Consider the following 24,889-nt stretch of genomic DNA (forward strand, 5'->3'; position numbering starts at 1 on the left):
GGCAGCAGCCTTAAATATAATCTGGATGTAGAACTCTGAGGAAACTTCAACAGAGGCACTCTTGGAGGATGGATCACACAGGCCAACCATTTTCATTGGAGTCTCGTCCCCTTACTCTGAAAACACACAAATTTTAAAGGTTACATATGTATCTGCTTTAACACAAATATGGACTGTGCACTGTACACAAATCATTCAAAGCTAATTTTCTGTTGTATGCTTGAGGAGGTAAAATATCTGTCACCTGTCTTTTATTTTCCTAGGTTTATTTCTTTGTCTTTAGCCTAGATATTCATGGGTTCTTTCCTGATCAACCCTGATCTCTATCAACCTTGAAGGAATCCAGAGCCTTTCATTTTCTGTGGAAACAAAAGCATAATCTCTTCTCCAAAACAATATATTTTCTGACTTCCATTTTAAAGTCAAGGAATTCCTAAAATATCTAGGTTGGTTTAATTCAGTAGTCCCTCTTAGAATCACATGTCTCTCAGCAGCTGTCATTCACTCATCAGCAATCAAAAGATTCAAATCAACAAGATACCATATAGGATCTAAAAACCCTTGTGTATATTTCATCTTTACATAGATTATCCTTATATTACTTTGTTTTCTCTTTAGAGACTTAACTTAATTTATAAACTATTCATTTTTTGGTATAATGATCTATATCCATTTTAATTTTTCTTTAAGTCTACACACATTTTAAACATATTTTGCCCTTTTAGAGGTTTTATATGTCTGGTCTTGGTTTTACTAAATATCTGAAGTGTTCTCTGATTATGTGAGACAAATCCTAATCTACTATGCCAGTTTCTAGTGCAGCTCAGCTTAGCACATGTCCCTGGAGCATGGTGCTGGTGGCTGGCTCCAGCTCATAGGCATTCTCTGTATGCTGAGCCTAAAGAGAGACTTAAGTCACCAGGAAGCCAAGGCAAGAAGCCATGTTTGACTCCATGTTTTGAACTTTTTTTTTTTTTTTTTAGCTTTCTCAGGCCTTATGTGAATATATGTGTCTGGACATTAGGCACCAGATGTAGACAGCTTCCTTGGGCCTCCAGCACTTGTTATTAATTATGAAATATTAGCTTATGAAATCAGACTTATTTCTAACTAGCTCTTATAACTTAAATTAACCCATTTCTATTAATCTACATGCTGTCTCTGCTCATTACCTCATCTCTCCATAATGCCCATGCTGCTTCCTATATATCTGGCTGGTAACGCTGCCTTACTTCTTCCCAGAGTTCTGTCTCTGTCCTGAAGTTCTGCCAAACCTCCTACCTTGCTATTGACCATTCAACCTTTTATTGCACAAATCACAGCAATGTTTATTTCACACAGTGTACAGGAATATTCCAAAACAGCATGGCAGTTTGTTGTGGAATGTCTTTGTGTATACTGTGAATGTGCTGCTCTCATCGGCTAATAAATAAACTGCATTGGCCTATGGCAGGGCAGGATAGTGTTAGAGTACATTCAAACTGAAGACGAGATGAAGAAGGGTGGAGTCCATAGATATGCCAGCCCACCCTGAAAGGAACAACAAGGTATCAGCAGAGCAATAAAGTCATGGCCACTTGGCAACATACTGATTATAGGAATGGGTTAATTTAAGATGAAAGAGCTACCTAACAAGGAGCTGAAGCCATAGGCCATACAGTTGGTAATTAGTACAAGCCTCTGAATGATTATTTTATAAGCCTCTGTGGGACCACAGGTGGGAGAGATTCATCCTAACTACTGGGCAAGGCAGGACCAGAGAAATTTCCCTCTACAGCAGTTGTAGCTGGAATCTGAAAGCTCACAATTTTAACTGCAAGCATGAAGCAAAGCGAATGAACTGGAAATGGGCTGAGTTTGTATTATTTCAAAGCCCTTACCCAGTAACATACTTCCTCTGGCAAGGCAGAACCTCCCAAACCTCCCTAAACAGTATCACTACCTAGGAGTCAACTGTTCAAACATCTGATCCTATGGGGGAACATTCTTATTCAAGTGGCTATTCTGAGAGATAGGAAGTGCTCTGTGTGATAGCTACCCTGCTTGCTCAGTTTTCCAGAAGTCATTCTTAGACTCTGCTTCAAATTTTACTCCTGCAATATTCTGGTGCATCAAAATCATCTAGAGTTTGCTTGAAATCAACAAAGTGCATAGTTTGGGCAATATGCTAAGGAATCCAAACAAAAAGCTTCAGAAACTTACCAAGATTACCCTCAACATTCCACTTAATTAGCTCATAGTAGGAAATCAGTGAGTCTCACATCAGGACACTGATTAGCTTCATCTGAAACTTCTTAGCAGTGAAGGTTGTGACTCGTAACCTTATCCTCCTCTGCACCTGGTACTTTCACTCCATGCATCTATTCTCAGTTCAATTTTTCATTGCCTTGTCTTTTCTCATGACAACTCATTCTCTGGGCTAATAGATTTAGTGTCCCAGGTGGAAAAATATTTACTTGAACATGAGTCCTGGAGAATGACTGTATATTTGCAATTTTAACCTGTGTGACAATCTGGGACAAAGATAAGAGCCATCCATGCAGGTGAGCCTTTTCTGATCAGCCCCCACTGCTTGGGGCTTTTGAGAATCTCAGTAGAGAGACCTATTATACTGAGATATAAATAAATAAACTTTAGAGATATGTCTATGGCAAGGAATTGCATACTGTTCTTAGGAAAGATGCCATGGGACAAGGTCCCTGGACAAACAATTCTAATGACTTAACCAGAAGAAAGAACTTATGCATGGTTCTGGAAATGGGGTCAAGAGCTTCTATCTCTACAGTTCATAAATACTAGTTTACTAAGGTTTTGCTAAAGGGAAATGTATACAATTGCCTGCTAAATGCTTAATGCTTGCACCCACAGATTAGTGCTTCTCTTTGTCTTCATCAGAGAAACCTCTTTTTGGGGTTGGTGATAGTTAATACAAAGATTCACAATGGGTAAAAGTGTTTAATATAAGTGTCTATGGTGTCCTTAGATCTATGCAAGACATCTGAAGCACCACCTCAAAGACTCAGGAAACATAGGTGTAACTAGAAAGTTTTCTCTCCGGTCCCATCAAGCCCCAGCAGCCTGACCACCCACTTATAAAATAAACACACAGGCACTTATATTATTTAAACTGTTCACCCTAATGTCTCAAGCTTCTTGTTAACTATTCTTATATATTAAATTAACCCATTTGTATTAGTTTATAAGTTGCCACGTGGCTTGTGGCTTACTGGTACCTTACATCTCCCTTGTCATAGTGGCAGCTGGCAGTGTCTCTCTACCTCAGCCTTCCACTTTCCCCAATCCTCTTCTCTGTTTGTCCCACCTATACTTTTTGCCTGGCTACTGACCAATCAGAACAACACATTTGACATACAGAACATCCCACAGCACATAGGAGCAAAGGCAGAAAGAATTTAAGAACCAGAAGTGGGGAATTCAGAGAACTGGTATCTTGCTGAGTATGGTGGTGCACACACACTTTTAATCCCAGCACTCTGAAGGCAGAGACAGGAGGAGCTCTGTGAATTTGAGGCCAGCCCACTCTACATAGAAAGTTCCAGGACAGGCAGAACTACATAAAGAGACCCTGTCTTAAAAAAAAAAAAAAAAAAACTGGCTCCCTAAAGAATCAGTGTCTTCTACATATAACACTGTCATTGCTCCCATGAACTCATTGTACCTAAGGTTATTCACCACTCATCAAAGATTCTTTTTTGCAGCAGATAAAGGCTACAACTTGCCAAAATGTAAAGAATAAGTGACCATAGGGAGTCCAGTCTCAATTGGTATACCTACAAGACAACTCCTACAAGCAAGGTTCAGCAAATACCGTGGAAAATTTGATAGAAAGATGCTAAAAGTCAGAAAACCAAGAGGCTACTATGATATACTATCTTCTAGACTTGACAGGTGAGCTGCACCCATAAAAATCTCAACAATATCATTACCTTAACAATATCTGCCTAGTGCAGATAATGCTCTATATGCCAGTATATGTTTAGTACTTCACAAGGTACTATATGTCAGAACATGGTTGAAGAATGAAATTGTGTGAGAATTCTGAGTGCTCAATAGAAAACTCCAGGAAAATAAGGTAAGAGCCTTATGTGCTGCATGCCACAGGAAAATGTAATGGAATTCAGCTGCTAACACACAAGCTACTACTTGGAAAGGTCAAGGACCTCTCCAAAGACTTAAGAAGTCTTGGTGATATTTTAATATATATATTAGCTGGTTCCTAAATGATTTTCTTGCATGCTTCCAAGAACTCCTAACAGTCTATTTATCTAAAATGCCTGTCAAGATTTCAAGTAAAAAAAAAAAAAAAAACAACTCCTGTCTCCTAGGTCAGGCAGATAGCTTTATTTCTTGTGCAGTTTTGGGTGAGACGCTACTTTCTTATACAACCATACTAATAGAGCCCTAACTTCTTACCTAACCACATCTAGGAATGTAGATTGAGCACATAGATCCCCTTTTTTGATATACTAACCGGTCATTACCACTCAGTTGACCTCCTCTTTCACTACTCCCACTTGGGTTGTAAAAGAAAGCCTGGTGGTCACTGCCTGAGGAAAATTCTTACCTACCTTTATGATCCAGTAAGAATTCAAGCCTGATGACCTTGCTATTGCTTGGGTTATAACTGAACACCTCAGAGACTTGAGAAGGCTTAGAATATAAAGAGATGGACAGGAAGAGAGGAGTGGAGAACTTGAGGATGGAGAACTGAGAGGGATAAAGAGGATTTTGACCAGAGAGAACTTGTGGATGAAATGGAAGCTGAGGAAGAGTCAGATGGGGAAACCCTAGCTGGGTAAGAAAGAGATGAGAAGGACCTAGATGAGGCAGAATTAAGATGAGAGAATGAAGATAGAACTTAGATGGAACAGTAGATTAAAGGTAGAGAGAAATCAGGAAAGAAAGGGGCTAGGCACTAGAACAGAACTGAAGCTGTGTAGGTAGGATTTTATCTCAGAGGAATAAAGTAGATGGACAAAGAGCTTGGTGTACTTAGATTCATTTCCCAAAAATAATTTTTACCATTTGTAATTTTCTCTTCTGAGGCCCTGGGAAGTATAATATTAAGTCTGGTCCTTTTAATATTATACAAGAGCTATGACCTCAGATTCTTCAAAAACACAGTTCTTAGAATATGCTTTTGTGCCCTTCCCAGGTGGCTAGGAGTGAGTTTATTTCAGATAATCTGGTTATAGTTATATATTTATATGCCTCTATGGTAGCAGTTCTCTACCTTCTTAATTCTATGACCCTTTAATAAAGTTCTTCAGATTATGGTAAACTCTACCCATAAAATTACTTTGATGCTAAGAGTAAAAGTAGCAAAATTTTACTTCTGTTATTAATCATAAATATCTGATATACAACCCCCAAATGGATTGAAACCTACAGGTTGAGAACCACTGCTCTACAGAAAAACAATTTTTTGTCATATATGGCTTGTCATTGTGATTGTACACTTTACTCATGTAATGATTTTTAAATCTCAGAGTATGAACTCTAATTCTCTATATGAATTTCCAAACAGTCTTCTTAAATAAAATCATGGAGCCAAATATGGGGTTGAAAGCCTTAGAGATCAGAGAAATAGTGATAGCCACCAGTCTTTCCTCTCCAGCTCTGCAACTACCAAAAGGTGAGTCACTTCCTGTCTACCCACACTTTTATTGCCTTGCTGTTCTGTGCTCTCACTAGCTCTTAGCCCAGCTACCTCACTTCCTTTTTACTGCCTGTCTATACAGACCTCCAGGTCTCTATGGTTGGTACTGGGATTAAAGGCATGTGTCACCACCACACTTGGCTCTGATTCCTAGTGTAACCCTGAACACACAGAGAGACACTGCCTGCCAAGTGAACCAATTAAGGGCATGTGCTAACAGTGCCTGACTTTTGTGTTTACCTTAAAATGGTTTGCCATCTTCTTTATTCTCCAGGCAAACTTTATTTATTAACATATAAATAAAATATCACCTCATTTCAGCACAAATAAAATATCACCACATAATACTCTAAATAAAGTTGGCTGCTGCATATCACTTTAGTACACTTCATTTTCAAGCTCCAGTCTCCAAAGTCACAATACCTTTAGAGTGGTAAACACTACCACTAGTTGAAAAGCTATAGGCCATCAATGACTGCTGAGAGAGAGAGAGAGAGAGAGAGAGAGAGAGAGAGAGAGAGAGAGAGAGAATGAATCAATTTTCTTCAGGGATGAACTCATTGATAAGTCATTCAATTCTAAGAGTCTGTCTTAAAAACATGTACATATATGGCCAACACAAGATAGATTCAGTACTTTGTATATGTGTGGTTATATATGTAACAATAGAAATATAGAAGAGATCATGAATTCAAAAGAAGATGCAAGAGACACAGGAGGAGTTGGAAAGCGGAGAAGAAGGAGTAGAAATGATGTGAATACATTCTACTCATACCCCAAGTGCATTTGCTCAGCTATGTTCATATCAGCATTGTTTGTAATAGCCAAAATCTGGAAACAACCTACACATCCTTCAACTGAACAATGGATAAAGAAAATATGGTACATATACACAATGGAGTACTACTCAGCAGAGAAAAACAATGACATCATGAGGTTTGCAGGCAAATGGATTGATCTAGAAAAAACCATCCTGAGTGAGGTAACCCAGACTCAGAAGGACAAACATGGTAGGTACTCACTCATAGGAGGATACTAGATGTAAAACAAAGATGACTAGACTGCTACACAACTCCAGGGAAGCTACCTAGAAAATGGGACCCTAGGAAAGACACGGGGATCACCCAATGACAGACAAATGGATGAGATCTGCGTGAACAACCTGGACGAGAGTGGGAGTAATGAAGGGCAAGATTTGAGAGAAAGAAAGCTTAGGGGGGCAGGATATCCCAGCTGGATCAAGAACAGAAAAGGAGAACAAGAAATAACAGACCATGATAAATGAAGACCACATGAGAACAGGAATAGGCAGAGTACTGGAGAGGTGCCCCAGAAATCCACAATGATACATCCTCTGTAGATTATTGGCAATGGTCAAGAGAAAGCCTGATCTGACCTAGTCTGGTGATCAGATGGCCAAACACCCTAACGGTGGTGCTGGAACTCTCATCCAATAACTGATGGAAGTGGATGTAGAGATCCTCAGCCAGGCCCCAGGTGGAGCTCCAGGAGTCCAACTGGCGATAAAGAGGAGAGACTGCAAGAGCGTGAATTGTTGAATCCAAGATTGCAAAAAGCACAGGGACAAATAACCAATCGAAGCACATGAATTATTAACCAAAGGCTGTGGAGCCCCAGCTTGATCAGGCCCTCTGGATAAGAGAGACAATTGATTAGCTTGAACTGTTTGGGAGGCACCCAGGCTGTGGGACTGGGACCTGTCCTTAGTACATGAGCTGGCTGTTTGGAACCTTGAGCTTACACAGGGACACTTTGCTCAGCCTGCAAGGAGGGGACTGAACCTGCCTGTACTGAATCCACCAGGTTTAAATGAATCCCCAGGGGAGTCTTGGCCCTGGAGGAGATGGGAATAGAGGGGAGGGAACGTGGAGAAGATGGGGGTGGGAGCGGGAGGGGGGAGGACAGGGGAACCCATGGCTGATGTGTAAAATTAAAACATAATAATAATAATAAATTTAAAAAATTAAAAGAAAAAAATCAAAATTAAACTTCATTGATTTCTACAACCCAAACCAAAATGAACAGAGGATTGAGTTCACCTGTTGGGAAATAGTCAACATCTACTATAGATTACAATTTATATAAATGCAATCATGATGTATGAAAAAATCCTGACCTAGAAAAAAAGCTAATATATTTCAAATTCTTATAACTCACATTGTCCTTAAATAAGACAGCCTTATCTTCTCAGTATAACACCTGTTTTATTTGCACATCTATTACTTTATGCATTTGCTTTATAGCATTTGGTATAGTTTCATAGTGAACTGCGATTTTATTAAGTTGTGTTTTTCACCTTTCTCATAGTTACAATAAACTACCCCAGAACAAGTTGCAAATTAAGTGGTTTTTTCTCAAAATAATATTGGGAGATTCCATAGAGTGCTTGGACTCCCACAAAAGAATTTTTTCAAAATAATTTTTTCTCCTGTGTGAAATAAGAGGTAATAGGCTAGTTAAGACTATTTGCACTGTAAATTTTACAAGAATAAAGTGAATTTAGTTTTCTCTCAGCAACATAGACATGAGTGAATAAATATGATTTTTAGATATGAATGGTTTCTGATAAGATAGTGTATTTGAACACTTGATCCCTAGCTAGTGGCACTGTTGTTAGTGCTAGACCTTTGAGAAGGTGGGGATTGACAGGAATAAATGATTTGATGGGGACAGAACTTCTGGGGACAGCACTGTCCCTGCTCCCGCTTCAGCACCTTCTGTTTCAAGATTAATTCTGTGAAGTGATAAGTGCTCCCCCTCAACCTCTGTTTGTCACAAGTCCTTTCCTTCACCTTGTCTTCCCAACATGTTGAATTGTATCTTTCAAATATCAATGAGAATTGGGGGTCATTAGAGGCATTGGAAGGAGGGAAGGATACAAGGAAAGTGATGTAATTATAATTCAATTAAAATATTAAAAAGATGTCCTTATTGCCCATAACCACTTCGTCTCAGTTATTTGACTTCTACAAGTATAAAACCAACTAATACATAGGTGCCCCAGAAGCTGTGTGGAATTTCTAATTAGCTAATTTCTCATGGTATAATATTATCACTTATAATTACAACTATTGTTTTAGCATGCTGGAAGTCCAGCACTAGCAATAAAAATAGAAGCTGAGCATGATGGTGCACTCTTTTAATCCCAGCACTCAGGAGGCAGGTAGATCTCTCTGAGTTCAATGCCAGCCTGATCATCATACAAGTTCCAGGACAGCCTGGGCTACATGAACAGACCATGTCTCAAAAAATAAACAGGCAAAAAACAAAAACAAAACAAAAAGCCAAACAAAGTAGATAGACTTTAAAATAATTCCTATGGGACTTATTTCTTTTCTTTTTTCTTTCTTTCTTTCTTTCTTTTTTTTTTTTTTTTTTTTTTTTTTTTTGGTTTTTTGAGACAGGGTTTCTCTGTAGCTTTGGAGCCTGTCCTGGACTAGCTCTGTAGACAAGGCTGGCTTCAAACTCACAGAGATCCACCTCCTCTGCCTCCTGAGTGCTGGGATTACAGGTGTGCACCACCACCACCACCCGGCTACTTATTTCTTAAAAGATACTGTTTTATTTACTTTATGAAATCTACATGGTTAGTAAAAGTGGTTGTTATATAATGAAGACAGTTTTGCAAACATGAAGAAAGGGGATAGAACTATAGTGGTGTCTAAGAATTTCATGTGTAAACTTATTAACATCCTGAGAAAATGGAATCAATTATTTTAAAAATATTAAAAATTTCTCTGCCTCTAAATTTCCTCACTTTTTATTCTGTTATTTTGACTTTCCTTTAAAAATATAAATTTTTTTCTTCTGGATTGAGGTCCAGTTGCATTTTTTTTTTCATCTAGCAGCTGGTCTGTAGATAGAGGGGGCAGGGAGCTAGAAGTATCTATGAGATAGAGGCTTCTGGTTTGTAATATGAGTCCAAGGCCCTGAATTCATCCACACCCCAAAAGACAGGCAGTAGTCAGAAGTTGCATGCTCATCATTTTATTGGTGGAGGGAAGATAAAGAAAGCTATAATTATATTACGTCATAGTCTTCTAAGGACATTGTCTTCTTAGCTTAGGATTTTTTTTTATTCACTTTCTGAAAGAAACAGAAAAAAAAGGTTATAGGGAAAGTGTGACAAAGAAGTTTCTAATCTTTTGTTGGTGAATGAGGTAGATGACAACGCATCTCCTCCTCTTTATCTACTGTTTTCTGTCTTTGTGTTCTGATTTATTTGTGTTCACTTTAGCTTTGCACCCAACACATGATTTGCCCTCAGCTGTTACATGTGAAATGAAGAAAGAGGAGGGTTTTGTTTTGTTTTGTTTTGTTTTTTTTGCTAAATTGAAAGTATTGGTTGAAAGTATCCTAGGATTAATTTACAAAGCTTCTCTGTAAAATATGTCCTGTAATAGTAATACATTGATAACATCTAAAATGTCTGGTAACAAGGTGAGAGACAGCATGGCAGTACCACACATATAACACTATGCAACCTCAAAAAGCAAAACAAATCTAAAAAAGCAATGTTGAAAACAAGAGCAAATAACACAGAAGACACATATGTGTATATGTGTGTGTGTATATGTGTATATATATATATAATTGTATATATGTATATATATTCAAATATATAGTTGAAGTGATATGGAAATTTCTCAAGAGTTACATTATTATATGCATCTATAACATACAGAGTTCAATATAAATGTATCACTTAATGAAAAGTGATTATCAATATTTATGTAAAATCAAGTATTTAAAATGTTTTCCAACTGAATTAAAGGTAGTAGCTGTTGGGAAAAAGGAAGTAGGAAAACACAACATGCTTTAAGATTGATATTTCTCTATTGTGTGTTGAGTTCAGAGACTAACTCCCAAGGTTGTCCTCTGAACTTCACACACAAGCCCTGGAGCATGCACACCCATTCTCTATACTCAAACAAGCATACACCTACAGGCACATAAGCATATATACACAGAAACACAGATGAGCTGCTGTTGTGTCTCAGCATGGAGGCAGACAACTTTAGAGAGAACACTGATACACATTGGGTGCAATGCTTGCCTTTTTTTATTTTTATTTTTATTTTTTTGAGCAGAGGATCGAACCCAGGGCCTTGTGCTTGCTAGGCGAGCGCTCGACCACTGAGCTAAATGCCCAGCCAATGCTTCTTGAATTAAGAATTACCATGAAGAGGTTTTAAGAACTGAGTCCCTCCTATCCCTCCTACCATAGGATAACTGAATATTAATAAATGAAATGAGATCCTAGTCTCTCCATATACTTTCAAAACATGGTCAAAGTTTAAGGAATTGCAAATTTATTTTTTCTAAAAATATTGAAATTTAGGAGTTTCACGGAAACATTGAAAAAGAACTCACACCTGACAGTGCTTTCTTGATTACTGGTGACACTGGCCTTGGGAAGATCCCTAAGCTGCGGTTACCTGCCATTTCGTTGCAGCTGTTGTTCCTGCTGCTGCGGAAACCTCTGAAGCTGCTGTGACTCTTGTTGAGGCAGCTGCACCTGAGACTGTTGTGTCTGCTGCTGCCACTGACGCGTTTGTGGCGGCTGCACCTGGGGACCAGTTTGTGGCAGCTGCTGACCGACTTGTGGCTGTTCCCACTGCCTTTGCTGTGACTGAGGCAGCTGGTGAAGCCCATTTTTAGCCTGTGGTGCTTCTATACGAAGGTCACGGTTTGTGCCAACAACAGGGGATCCTTGGGAGAATCCTGAAAAGGATTGTCTCTGTTATTGTTGGTAACCACAACTTCTGTGTGGGTACAGAGTAAGACTAGATGAGCTGAGTGGTGAGAGGCTAACAACGTTCTCAAAGACTGTAATCTTTTCTCTAAAGTGCCCCTCAATTTCTAACGTCCCCATTCACCACTGTGTTGTCCCGAGGAATGCCTTTAAATCTGAAAAACAATGGCACAGGCCATCTTCTCTTGCCATATGCTATGAAGCCTTAAGGTTTTGGAGAAGAAACTTTCTATAGGATGTCTCCACAGACAAGGGAGCCATCAAGACTTTGGAAATTAAAATTAATGGTTTAACTTTTTTCCCAGAAATAGTCCTCATATGTGCTTTTCTCCTTCATTTGTACTGTATCCACTATGTATGTAACAAGGGATCTCTCACATGCTGTCTCTTTTGTCATGCTGTAGCTTAGTCACAAAATTTTCCCAGACTCCAATACACCTTTAGCAGCCCGGAGAGTTGTTTCTGTAAGAGCAAATCTCACCTTTTCATCCAGCCTGTTGAAATATTAGTTTCAATTGTATGGTTTTTTAAAATAAAAGCCTGCAGGGTCTTGAGATGGTATAAGGACTCAAGTGGTCTTTACTTGGACCTGAAAACTCTACAATCATGTTTGTTTCACTTTTTAGTTCTCTTGCCCCTCCTCTGTTTGTATGGTCCCCTGTACCCCACACGGAATCACAGGCCTCATACCCATAATACATACCTTCATCTGGGCCCTGAGCGGAGCTGAGAGCCAACAAAGCCACTGTGAGCAGGACCACCAGCATCTTGGAGGAGGCTCTGGAGTTGCTCCCAAGTATGTGCTGGGGAAGCAAGGCCACTGTCTCTATAAGTAGTAGTGGAACAATGACATCTTTGAACCCCAACTGGGTGACCTTGTTCCTGATCAAACAGGATGCATTGTGTCCCTGACTCTCCTCTTTGGCATTTTAGCTCAACAGGATGTGTTGGGGAGTGGAACTTTGGCAGGATTTTGAGGGAACGATATCACACAATCAATCTAGATATTAGAATTTTGCCATCCCTATGTGAATTTCATTCTATTTAGCAGATTGTGAACATACCCATTCACTGAATGGAGCTGAGTGGCAAGTTTTTGTACACGTGTTTATATCTGTTGCAATTAATCCTTTAGCCAACTTTAAGATGGTTCATATTTGGTGATAATATTATCACTCAAAGTCCAGAAGTTACACTTTATATATCCCATGTATATAATATTCAACTATGGTTTTTGTGATATAGAAGACATTTCTCCTTGGCTCTGTGATTGGTTATAAAACTATACTTGCTACCTCATCCTACTGTGTCCCAGAAGATTGCCTGGGATTCTACACATTGTGCCTAATAATGAAAGACTTGGTATTGAAGGAATGTATGGTCTAAAACACTCTGGTTGCATTAGTATTCTTTTAAGTTATTCAAACCAACACAGTTACAGAATCCATTATAAGATTCTGCAGCACAGAAATATAGATTCAAATTTTCTTGATAATACATGCTATAGGCTATTTCATCTGGTACCTTTCCTTTTAATAGAATGTTTCTGGAGGTTGAGTTTGGGCCTTTCATCTTTGAGGAAATTGTTACTTTGCTTGTTTGCTAATTGCTAACATTGAATACTAATTAGCCCTGGTTATACAGTTGACTAAGGTAGCACATCTCCTCACACAGAATCTTGGTTTGTACCATGTCACGTATATGCCATTTATAATCAGATATGATTTTATTCTTGAACAGACCTGAAATAGAGGGAAGTATCTCTACAGTATCCTTATGCTCATTCATCCCTACTCTCTACTGGTTTGTTATAGATGACATTTTTGATCCATTATCCCCTTGTTCCTTTATCATGTCCATTTGGGGTATGTGCACTGCATGCTGTCTTTCAGCTAATTACTTAATTATATTTAGTGGTTAAATTTCTGGCAACTATCTCATTATCTTCATCAAAAATCTAGATTGGGTTCTTGTAGATGTAACTATCTTGTTAAATAAGAAACACAGACCCAATTGCAGAGTTAAAAGCCAAGAGGTCAGAGCAATAGTTAAGAGCTATAAACCTTACCCTTCACTGCTACTCTGTCTTTCCTCTCCACAAGAGAGCTACTTCTTGTGTCCTGTCTTTTATATAGACTTTGTGTTCTGCCTTCTCATTGGTTGTAAACCCAGCCACATGACCTCCTCATCACTGCCTGTATGTACAGCCCTCCAGGTCTTCTATGGTTGGTATTGAGATTAAAGGTGTGTGTTGCCATACTGGCTGTATCCTTGGACACACAGAGATCTGCCTAGCTCTGCCTCCCAAGTACTGGGATTAAAGGCGTGCACTATCACCACCCAGCTTCTGCTATGGCTCTTGCCTCTTGGCTTTTAACTCTGTAACTGGCTCTGTGTTTCTTATTTAACAAGACGGTTACATCTACATTTGGTGCCCTATCATTTCACATTTACATGGGATTTTTATGATTTTAACTTTTCTGCAGGGCTGATGTTAATTTGCTGACAGTTTGGCAAGAGGTAAGACAAGGTAGGCCATGTCACTAGAAATCCTGTCAGCACCATCACCAACTCTTGACAATGAGACCTGTCCCAGGCACATGAGTATCTTTGTAGCCCCTTTGTGCAGGGGTGTTAGATTAGTATAGTAAGGTTCTCAAGGTCATTATGTTTACAATAGATAACAGGTCCCTTGAACCTGACCAGAACATTCTCTCTGGCATGGTCACAGATATATTCTGAAGTGTGACTCTATCAACACTTAATGATTTTTCACTGATAATATAAAATGGATAGAGGTTCCTCCTCACTTCATCCCACAGGCCCTTCTACTTAGTGCCATGACAGCTCTTGTGCTTCCTCAAGTGCTGTAAAGAGAATTTGGCAGGGAAGTTTCCTGCTGAGGTGGCTTATGGCAGATCTCTAGGTGGGAAAGGAAGGTCAGGGTGTAGGAACAGGAGTCAGAGCCAGCCAGGTTGAGGACTTGAACACTTGTATTGGCTGTGGAACAGAGGTGTTGATTCTGCCAAAAATCACTCAGCTCAGTCCTTTTCCTGACCTTCTCCTGTGAAAGCAGTGTCTAAAAGAGATTAGTGCACTATGAAAGAATTACTTATAAATCCTCCAGATCCAACTAAAATGGAGGTTGTGAAAGAACTGAGAGAGGGGCTAGCAATTGTGGAGGGTAGGGTAGAAGCAATGATCAAAACAGTAGTAGGCATATGAAAAATTAGAATTTGTTGACACACTTAAGCATTTATTCCATTTGCCTCGCAATACATATGTAAAGGTTAGCATGTCATCAAGAGACCTTAAGGTTCTCTATCCTAAAAAAAAAAAATTTCCCAAAGTAACTGAGCCTGGTTTCCAAAATATTGCAGACAGTTTGGTACATGCAGCAAGTTCAGGCCCTTCAGTAGCCCTCTCTGTGGCTTCTGGATGCTGACCTTTAAGCTGTGCCCTCACCCGGGCTTTGCTCTTTGCACATGGCTATCCTGTATTTCCCTCCATGTCCTCATATTCTTCTATTTACAAGAACAGGAGTCACACTGGATTGGAGATAACATGACTGCTTCATTTTTAATTAATCATGTCATTATAGGTTCCACTTCCAAATACAGTCATATTTTAATGATTTGGCGGTTAGGAGTTCAATGCAGGATCAGAAAAGATAAGGACAGAATACCACCTATGACAGTTCCCTGTGAGTGCTCATTTAATTATATCCATTTCATCCCATTGGTCAAAAATCTACGCATGACTTGAACATTTAAGTTCCCTCAGGAGTGTCTTTTAAAATTCAGTTTGTTTGATTTTCAAAATATCACCGTATGACCATTTGTACAGTCTATACACCAAGACCATGCCTCTCCAGGGTTATATCTCTTTTGGAGGACTTTATTGGAGCCCCTAGCTGAGTTTGGTAACATTCGTGTCCTCAACTCCATGTTTTATTAATTCTTAAAGTTGCTAGAATGATCTATTCAAGATAGAATGAAGTTGGCATCACCACATTGCCGAAAAGCTCATAAAGTTTGCTCACTATACTTGTCATTAGATATAAATTACATTTTTCCTCTCCCTAGAGCCTCTTGTTCTTTATTCTCTCTCTCTCTCTCTCTCTCTCTCTCTCTCTCTCTCTCTCTCTCTCTCTCTCTCTCTCACTCACTCTCTATCATTTACTTTCTTGATCTCTTCCCCTCTCTATGTGCTTTTCCCCTCAAGTCATTTTATTTGCCTTTGCAATTTCTTCTTCTTTTTAGTTTTACATCAGTCTCACTATGTAGTCCAGGCTGGCATAGAACTCGAGTTCCTTCTTCCTTTGCTAAGTGCTTGGAATAATACCATGTGTCACTCTGTCCAGCTCCGTTCTTTTCCTCAAAGAGTGATACATTCTATAAACAGAACAGAAAGCTTATTTTTTTCTGGCTTTGTCAAGTATTAATTAGCTTGAAACAAATAACTGAGGTTTAGTGGGAAAAATGAACATATCCAAAGTAAGTGGATTGCCTCTAGATGGTTCCAGATCATAACACGTCAGCTGAATTAGAGATGCTACTGTGAGTTTTAAATACATTAAGAATTTGGGTGATATTTGAAAATTATATCAATGGCCTGAAGTATACATTTCCTTAATTTGGCTAGAGATTCTGGCTACATTATTATGATGCAAGTGCCTAGGTTTTACTGATTTTGATGTTCCCTTTCTATATGTTCCCAAACTATTTTAGAGTGTTTAAGTTTTTGTAACCTGTCCTCTACAATTATTTATATTACAGAGTGTTCATTAAGCATTAATGACCAGTATTTTATCCTCAAAACCAACCTGCTAGTTTTATGTAGTTAGTTTTGTGATCTCACTTTAAAGGTAGATTGATTGAATTCCAGTTGTATGTTGTTATTAAGGTAATCATTGGTCTAGGAGGCATTTGTTTTGCTCCATTTCAGGCTAACATAAAAATAAGTTGATGTTAAAGACTGTTATTGTGTCTCATTGCTTTAATATTATTTATTTGCTTTTAAGTTAAGATAAGAAAATATGTACTTGTATTATAAACTACCTAATATACAGTATTTCTGAATTTTGACAGACAGGACTACAAAAATTAAGTTTTTCTATAAATGTGATTTTTGTACCAGTGCCTCCTTGCAGTTCCTTCCTCCCAATGTAGATCCTCCACAAAGTAGATCGTGTATATCCCTCTTGATGCACACCTACATAGGTTTTTGACGAGAGTCATGTTAACATCAGATAACACTGTATATGTTCTTTTGCATGGGATACATCTACTGCTCCCAATGTATGTAATTTTAGAAAGCCAAGAGGTATACTGCTAAAAACATTGACTACCAAAGCACATATTTTTATACCTTTAAATTGCATTATTTCCTTTGTCTGAGGGTCAATACTGCCAAGGCTCAGAAGTTATATCCTCAGAAGTCATACAGAGAAGGCATTGTTCACATTCAGTGGGGAGGCAGCCTAAGGAATTATTTTAGCAGTACTCTGCTGTGTTGTTACCTTTTGGTGGCTGCTCTCAGTTCATAGTGAAATACAGTCACAGCTTCTTTCATAGGATATAGGGAGCATCATATACTGCCTCTATATTTTCTGAAGGTATCATGAAGAAGATGTGCAGCTATTCTAACCACAGGGATTTTGTTTTAGTGATTAGTGAATAATGCATGTTTCTTCAAGGTAAGCATGAACTTTTTTTTTCTCTCGGAACTAGGAGTTCTTCCCTCTTGTTTAAGAACAGCAGTAGTATCATAAATTCCCTCATCCACATTTTAACACAATGGCATAAAAATTAGGATATGTGTCATATTTTGTGTTGCAGAGAACGTGTGTGATAATATCTTTTGTCTAATAATGTCATATGATGAGAATTGGCATCCTGTGTTTGAAAGATAAATTCTGTTTCCTTGTCCAGAAATGGACACATTTTGTAACTGCCAAAACTAACACAACAGGTCAGAAGAGATGTTGTGTGACTTCTAGTTCTAGATCATAAAAATGCCATGTTTTCCAAGGTCTTCTCTTAGTACATGACAGGTTATTAAATGAATACTCTGAAGATGTACAATTAAAACTTAAAACTAATTGCATTTGTAATAATTCCTAAGAATCACTTGATATATATTTTTCCTTTAGAGATAAAACATCCATATTTATCATAACATAAATTTTCATCCTTAAATATTTTTACACCTAAAGATTTATTGGCCATTACATTATGTTTTTCAGAATGGTGTGTGCTTTATATTAATTAGTTCCATTAGGCTGTATGATGGATCTATATTGCTTTTCTACAGTTTATACATTGTTTACTTAGCATGATTGGGGACATTACCAGGACCAAATACTTAACTGTAAAGATAATGGGAGAGAAAGAGATAGGTAAAGAGAAAGGACAATATTACTGGTAGGAATGAATTAAAATGGGCATTTTCAAGTTTTTTCCTACACGGCATAATATAGCTTTGTATGAGAGTTTATTCACATTTGTTTATTTCTGGCACACATTAAATATAATATCTGTAAATTTCCATTCTTCCTAAGGTGTTGGATATGCAGCCTAGTTTTTACAATCCAAGAAACTATCAAACAATAAAATTATGTTTCTATATATGACAACCTCATCAGTTTGATTTCTTTAAAAAATGTGTGATTTCACTCCCATCAGTGAAACATCTCAAAAATTGCTAAGGGAAAACTATTAATAATGTGGAAAACTTCTTTCTCCTTTAACTGAACAGGCATAGATCTCATGGATTCTAACCCTTGGAACTAGAAGCCAAATTAAATGAATTCTTTTATAAGTTGCCTTGTCCATGGTGTTTTATCACAGCCACAGAAAAGTAACTAAAACAAAGAATTCCAACTTCCAGAAGTCAGTATTTATTTAAATGCAGAAAGTCTGACCCGAGAGTGTTGCAGAAGGGGTTTGCTACTAAAAACACATTACTTAAAAATGAATTTGCAGATTCAGTCATACAGAATTAGCAACATCTGTGGTCCAAGGAAGCCAGGAACCCACTTGAGCTGCAGCAGAACTTATTAGTGATGTCTAAGGTGTACTGGTTTTATAGGCATGAAAGATGCAAGACTGAAGGAGTACTGGTCCACAATTTCAGAGAGATGCTGAGGTCAAGTAATGCATTTATTTGGGTTTGGAGTCTCTGCAGGGAGGCTTTGGGAGGCCATTGCATGGAACTGTGAAGGTGAAGTTACAATCAGAATTCCAGGACACTAAAGATGTCAGAAATGTGCAATTTCTGACTCAGAAAGCTTTAGGAATGGAGTGGAGCCAGACCAAGAGAGAAACTCTCCTTCCTGCAGGCAACAGAGCAGAAGAAGTGGAGTTACTCAAGTACTTTGCATCCCAGATGATGGTATCACAAGCCAAGAGACCACATGATTCCATCTCAAATTCTAAGTAACTAGGATGGAGCCTTAAGGATTTAGTGAATTTATGTATTTTGGTCTTCCTTTGGAGCAATGTTTCAGGATCATGCTCTCACGCCTTCCTTTTGGAATGAGAATGTTCATTCTGTTCATTCTGTTCACTCTGTTAAACTTAAGTAACATGTGATTTGATTGTTCAAGAACTCATGTTAAAAAATACACATAGTCTCAAAGGAGACTTCATTCTTATACTTTTTCTTATTATTTGGTTTTTAAGAATTTCATTCATGAATAAACTTTATTTACACAATTTCCATGATACCACTATATAAAGAAATATAGGAAGGAAATGGCTGCTGATGGAGAGAAGTAGAATATTTTTCCTCCTGGAATGAGTAATTTTCCAATCCAAAATGGTCAACAATAAATCTACATACAAATGATCGATGCTAAACTGACTCAGAGAGAGAGAGAGAGAGAGAGAGAGAGAGAGAGAGAGAGAGAGAGAGAGAATGTGTGTGTGTGTGTGTGTGTGTGTGTGTGTGTGTGTAAAACAATAAGTAACATGAAGAAATCATGATTCTAAGAAGCTTCTTTTTGCTACTTATACTTTTACACAACACAGTTGTTAAAGACTCTGCAGGCTTTTGAAGCAGAGCTGAATGCTAAGTGCATTGTGAGGTGTCTATAATTTATTTCAACAAAAGGTAGAAGGTTTGGGGTGAAAAGGAACGTAATAGGGTTTCAGCTTGGCAAAGAACCCCTGTCAACTTGAAGGGATCTATACTCACCTTAGAAAGAACACTCTGAGCATGTCAGTGATAGCTTTCTCTAGGTTACATTAATTAAGTGGTGAGAAAACTGACACTAAGGCAGGCTCAGATTTTTGGCTGCATAAAAAATACAAAGATAACTCGGCACAACCACTCCCCTTCCTCTGCTTTCTGAAAGTGATGCCATGTGACTTGCTAGGTCCCTGGCCCTGCTTTCATGAATGACTCCCCCAATGTAGGCCTGAATTAACTCCACCTTTTTAAGCTCTTTTGGCCAGATACTTTGTTACAACAGTGAGAAAAGCCACTGATGCAGGTGGAAATTCTGTGATGAAGAGGTTCTCATGTTTACAGTATTTTTCAAGTACTCTTTTGATCATAACTGCTATCACTGATTCCATGCATTTTTTTCTTTGTTTCAGTGGGCTGTCATCCTTACTGCTTTCATGTACAATGTAAGATTGTTACCGGTGTTTTGTATTATTGCTATAAAAATCTACCTGAATCTTGAGATTTTATCAATGTTTCCATTTGGATCACCATTCCTATGACTGGGAAGTTCAAAGACCATGACAACAACTTCCAGCAAATAATCTTTACTAAGCAGGCTCTTCAGCCACCAAGTTTGCTTGTGTATAGAACACATGTTCATAGAACTAATCTAGTCCCACATATCAGACTTGCTCCTGAAATAGTATTGGAATCTCAGATTCTGGCATTTCTATGATCCAGTAACTATTCATGAAGCCCCAATTCTTTTTTTTTTAATTTTATTTTATTCTATTTTCTTTTTTTTGTTTATTACTATGTGTTTTAAATTTTAGACATCAGCCATGGGTTTCCCTGTCCTCCCTCCTCCGGCCCCCACCCTCACCTTCCCCCAGCACCTCCCCTCCATTCCCATGTCCTCCAGGATCAAGGCACCCCTGGGGATTCATTTAAACCTGGTGGATTCAGTACAGGCAGGTCCTGTCACCTCCTTCCAGACTGAGAAAAGTGTCCCTGTGTAAGCTCAAGGTTTCAAACAACCCACTCATGCACTAAGGACAGATCCTGGTCCCACAGACTGAATGCCTCCCAAACAGATCAAGCTATTAAATTGTCTCACTTATCCAGAGGGCCTGATCCAGCTGGGGGCTCCACAGCCTTTGGTTCATAATTCATGTGCTTCCATTCATTTGGCTATTTGTTCCTGTGCTTTTTGCAATCTTGGATTCAACAATTCATGCTCTTGCAGACCCTCCTCTTTCTCGACAGTTGGACACCTGGAGTTCCACCTGGGGCCTAGCTGAGGATCTCTGAATCCACTTCCATCAGTTATTGGACGAGAGTTCCAGCACAACAATTAGGGTGTAGTGGATAGCCATCCCAACATTGGCTGGGAAGTTCTAACCCCCATTGAGGCTTCCGTAATGGTTGCGCCCACAAGGCAGGGCAGAGAAGGAAACAGAAGACGGAGGATCAAGACGGGAGGTCTGCTTGGTTCCAGGACCCTGGACGCTGGAGGGAGACCAAGCAGAGTTCTCCAGAGAACACTGCCGTACTGCACTATACTTTTGCCAGACCCTGCAACCTACCCCTTCATTGTAAGTTACCCCACAAAATAAACCTCCCTTTTAACTACATGGAGTGGCCTAAATAATTTCACCGATATCTGGCGCCCAACGTAGGGCACGAACCCATGACCCTGGGATTAAGAGTCCCATGCTCTACCGACTGAGCTAGCTGGGCTGGTGCATTGGCTGGGAAACGAACCCGGGCCTTTTTTTTTTTTTTTTTTCAAACCAGACAACCCTTTATTGGGAGCAGAGAGCAGCACAACACAATGACCCATAGATGGAGATGCCTGATGGGCACCCTGCACAGCATCCTTCAAGATAGGCTTTACCAGCAAAACTCACTGGAAAAATGGATTCCTTGGGGCAGCTTCCCATCTTCCCAGGTCGGGGAATTCATTAACTTCCCTGAAGGCAACCATGGGTCACTAGAGATAGAGCCCCTCAGGGGTGCCTTCTTGCTTTTTATAAAGAACATTCTCTTTAGATTTTTTGAAGTCTTCATTTGTAACTTTCATTCTGCGTTCCCACAGGGCCATCAAACCAGCTTCTGTACAGATTGCCTTGATATCAGCCCCAGAGAGGTCATCCTTTGCCATGATCAAGTCATCCAAGGTTACATCATCAGCCAGTGTCATCCTGCTTGTATGAATCTGGAAGATCCGCTCCTTGGTCTTTTCATCAGGCAGAGGGAACTCGATCTTTCTGTCAGTGCAGCCTGGTCTGATAAGTGCTGGATCCAAAGTTTCTATTCAGTTTGTAGCCATGATAACTTTTACATCTCCCCTCGAATCAAATCCATCCAACTGGTTCAACAGTTCCCAACATTGTTTGTTGAATTTCTCTCTCACCTCCAGAGTTTGAATCATATCTTTTGGTCCCGATGGCATCAATTTCCTCAATAAACACAATGGATGGTGCATGTTCTTCAGCAACTCGGAACAGCTCCGGAACGAGTTTGGGCCCGTCACCCAGGTACTTCTGAATGAGCTCTGAGCCAACCACTTTCAAGAAAGTGGCTGAAGTTTGGTTCGCTACTGCTATGGCCAATAATGTTTTACCTGTTCCTGGTGGACCATAGAGAATGACCCCCTTAGGGGGCTTTATCCCCATCTCCTCATAATACTCAGGATGGGTAAGAGGAAGCTCCACAGATTCCTTAATTTCCTGGATTTGGTTGTCCAGTCCCCCAATATCTGCATAGGTCTCCTGGGGGGCCTTTTCCACCTTCATCACTGTGTCATCCATTAGCACCCCTATCACGTCATGCACCTTGTGGTTGAGCAGGACTGAACAGCCTGGCTCCAGCAGATCCTTGTCCACAAATGAGAGGATGTTTACATAGTGTTCTGAGCCCACAGATGTGGACACAATGGCGTGATTATCATCAAGGTTCCCACAAACATGGGAGTACCCCTGAGATCATCCACTTTTGATCTCTCCTCCTCTTGTTTTTCTTCCAATGGTTTCATCTGCTCCTGATTCCTAATGAATTCTTCCTCCATGAGAAGATAGTCTTTTATTCTCTCTAACTTCAGTAATTTTAGGCGGCACTGAGTGTGAGGCATTACCAGCGGCAGTTTGCTAGCAGCATCTGGTCCTTTGGTTTTCTTCTTCTTTTTCCCCACTCTGGTTGGGACAGGAGGTTCATATTTCTTTTTCGTTGTCCTTGTCATCATTCTTGCCACCTCCAGGACCATGGGCCACCACTCTGAGATTGACCCATCTTCCCCCTGTCGTCCCAGCCGCCACTGCTGGAAGTGCATCCACCATGCCACCTACCCAAGCTCTAGACTTCCCTGGATTTTACTATGTGTTTTTTGCTTGATATTGTTTGCACTTATTGTAATTCCAACTTATCTAAGTCATTATCCCTCATTACTCCTGGACAATGTTTGATAACCATCTCTTTGTATATAGTCTTGTATTAGGTTAGAACTTTCTTATTTAGACAAAAGGGGGAGATGTAGTGCATAGCCATCCCAGCATTGGCTGGGAAGTTCCAACCCCCATTGAGGCTTCTGTAATGGTCGCGACCACAAGGCAGGGCAGAGAAGGAAACAGAAGACAGAGGATCGAGAGGGGAGGCACGCTTGGTTCCGGGACCCTGGATGCTGGAGGGAGACTGAGCAGAGTTCTCCAGAGAACACCACCGGAATACACTATACCTTTGCCAGACCCTGCAACCTACCCCTTCACTGTAAGTTACCCCACAAAATAAACCTCCCTTTTAACTATGTGGAGTGGCCTAAATAATTTCACCGATATTAGGGTGTTTAGTCATCTGATCACAAGACTAGGTCAGATCAGGCTTTCTCTCAAACATTGCCAGCAGTCTATACAGGATGTATCATTGTGGATTTTTGGGGACCTCTCCAGCATTCTGCCTATTCCTGTTCTCATGTGGTCTTCAATTATCATGATCTGTTATTCCTCATTCTCCCTTTCTGTTCTTGATCCAGCTGGGATATCCTGCTCCCCTAAACTTTCTTTCGCTCAAATCTTGCCCTTCATTACTCCCACTGTCGTCCAGGTTGTTCATGTAGATCTCATCCATTTATCTGTCACTGGGTGATTCTTGGGTCTTTCCTAGGGTCCTGTTTTCTAGGTAGTCTCCCTGGAGTTATGTAGCAGTCTAGTCATCTTTGTTTTACATCTAGTATCCTCCTATGAGTGAGTACATAGCATGTTTGTCCTTCTGAGTCTGGGTTAACTCACTCAGGATGATTTTTTCTAGATCCATCCATTTGCCTGCAAACCTCATGATGTCATTGTTTTTCTCTGCTGAGTAGTACTCCATTGTGTATATGTACCACATTTTCTTTATCCATTCTTCAGTTGAAGGGCATTTAGGTTGTTTCCAGGTTCTGGCTATTACAAACAAAGCTGATACAAACATAGTTGAGCAAATGCCCTTGTGGTATGATTGAGCATTCCTTGGGTATATGCCCAAGAGTGGTATAGCTGGGTCTTGGGGGAGATGGATTCCCAATTTTCTAAGGAAGTGCCAAAAATTGATTTCCAAAGTGGCTGTACAAGCTTGCATTCCCACCAGCAGTGGAGGAGAGTTCCCCTTGCTCCACATCCTCTCCAGCATAAGCTGTCTTCTGTGTTTTTTATCTTAGCCATTCTGACAGGTGTAAGGTGGTATCTCAGAGTTGTTTTGATTTGCATTTCCCAGATAATTAGGGATGTCGAGCAATTCCTTAAATGTCTCTCAGCCATTTGAACTTCCTCTGTGGAGAATTCCCTGTTTAGTTCTATAGCCCATTTCTTAATTGGACTGTTGGGCATTTTGTTGTCTAATTTCTTGAGTTCTTTATATATTCTGGATATCAGCCCTCTGTCAGATGTGGGGTTGGTGAAGATCTTTTCCCATTCTGTAGGCTGTCGCTTTGTCTTGTTGACCATGTCCTTTGCTCTATAAAAGCTTCTCAGTTTCAACAGGTACCATTGATTGATTGCAATTCCCATCAAATTACCAACACAATTTTTCACAGATCTGGAAAGAATAATACTCAACTTCATATGTAAAAACAAAAAAACACAGGATAGCCAAAAGAACCCTGTACAATAAAACAACCTCTGGAGGCATCACAATCCCCAACCTCAAGCTCTACTATAGAGCTAGCTATAGTAATAAAAACAGCTTGGTACTGGCATAAAAACTGTCATGTGGACCAATGGAATTGAATT

General features: G+C 39.5%; 1 pseudogene; it reads right to left on the reverse strand.

Annotated features, from left to right (window-relative positions):
- Window positions 1–21,613: 21,613 nt before the first annotated feature.
- LOC118576216 lies at window positions 21,614–22,919 on the reverse strand (annotated as a pseudogene).
- Between the last annotated feature and the right edge of the window lie 1,970 nt (window positions 22,920–24,889).

This window comes from Onychomys torridus, unplaced genomic scaffold, assembly GCF_903995425.1.
Source record: "Onychomys torridus unplaced genomic scaffold, mOncTor1.1, whole genome shotgun sequence".
Classification (NCBI taxonomy): domain Eukaryota; kingdom Metazoa; phylum Chordata; class Mammalia; order Rodentia; family Cricetidae; genus Onychomys; species Onychomys torridus.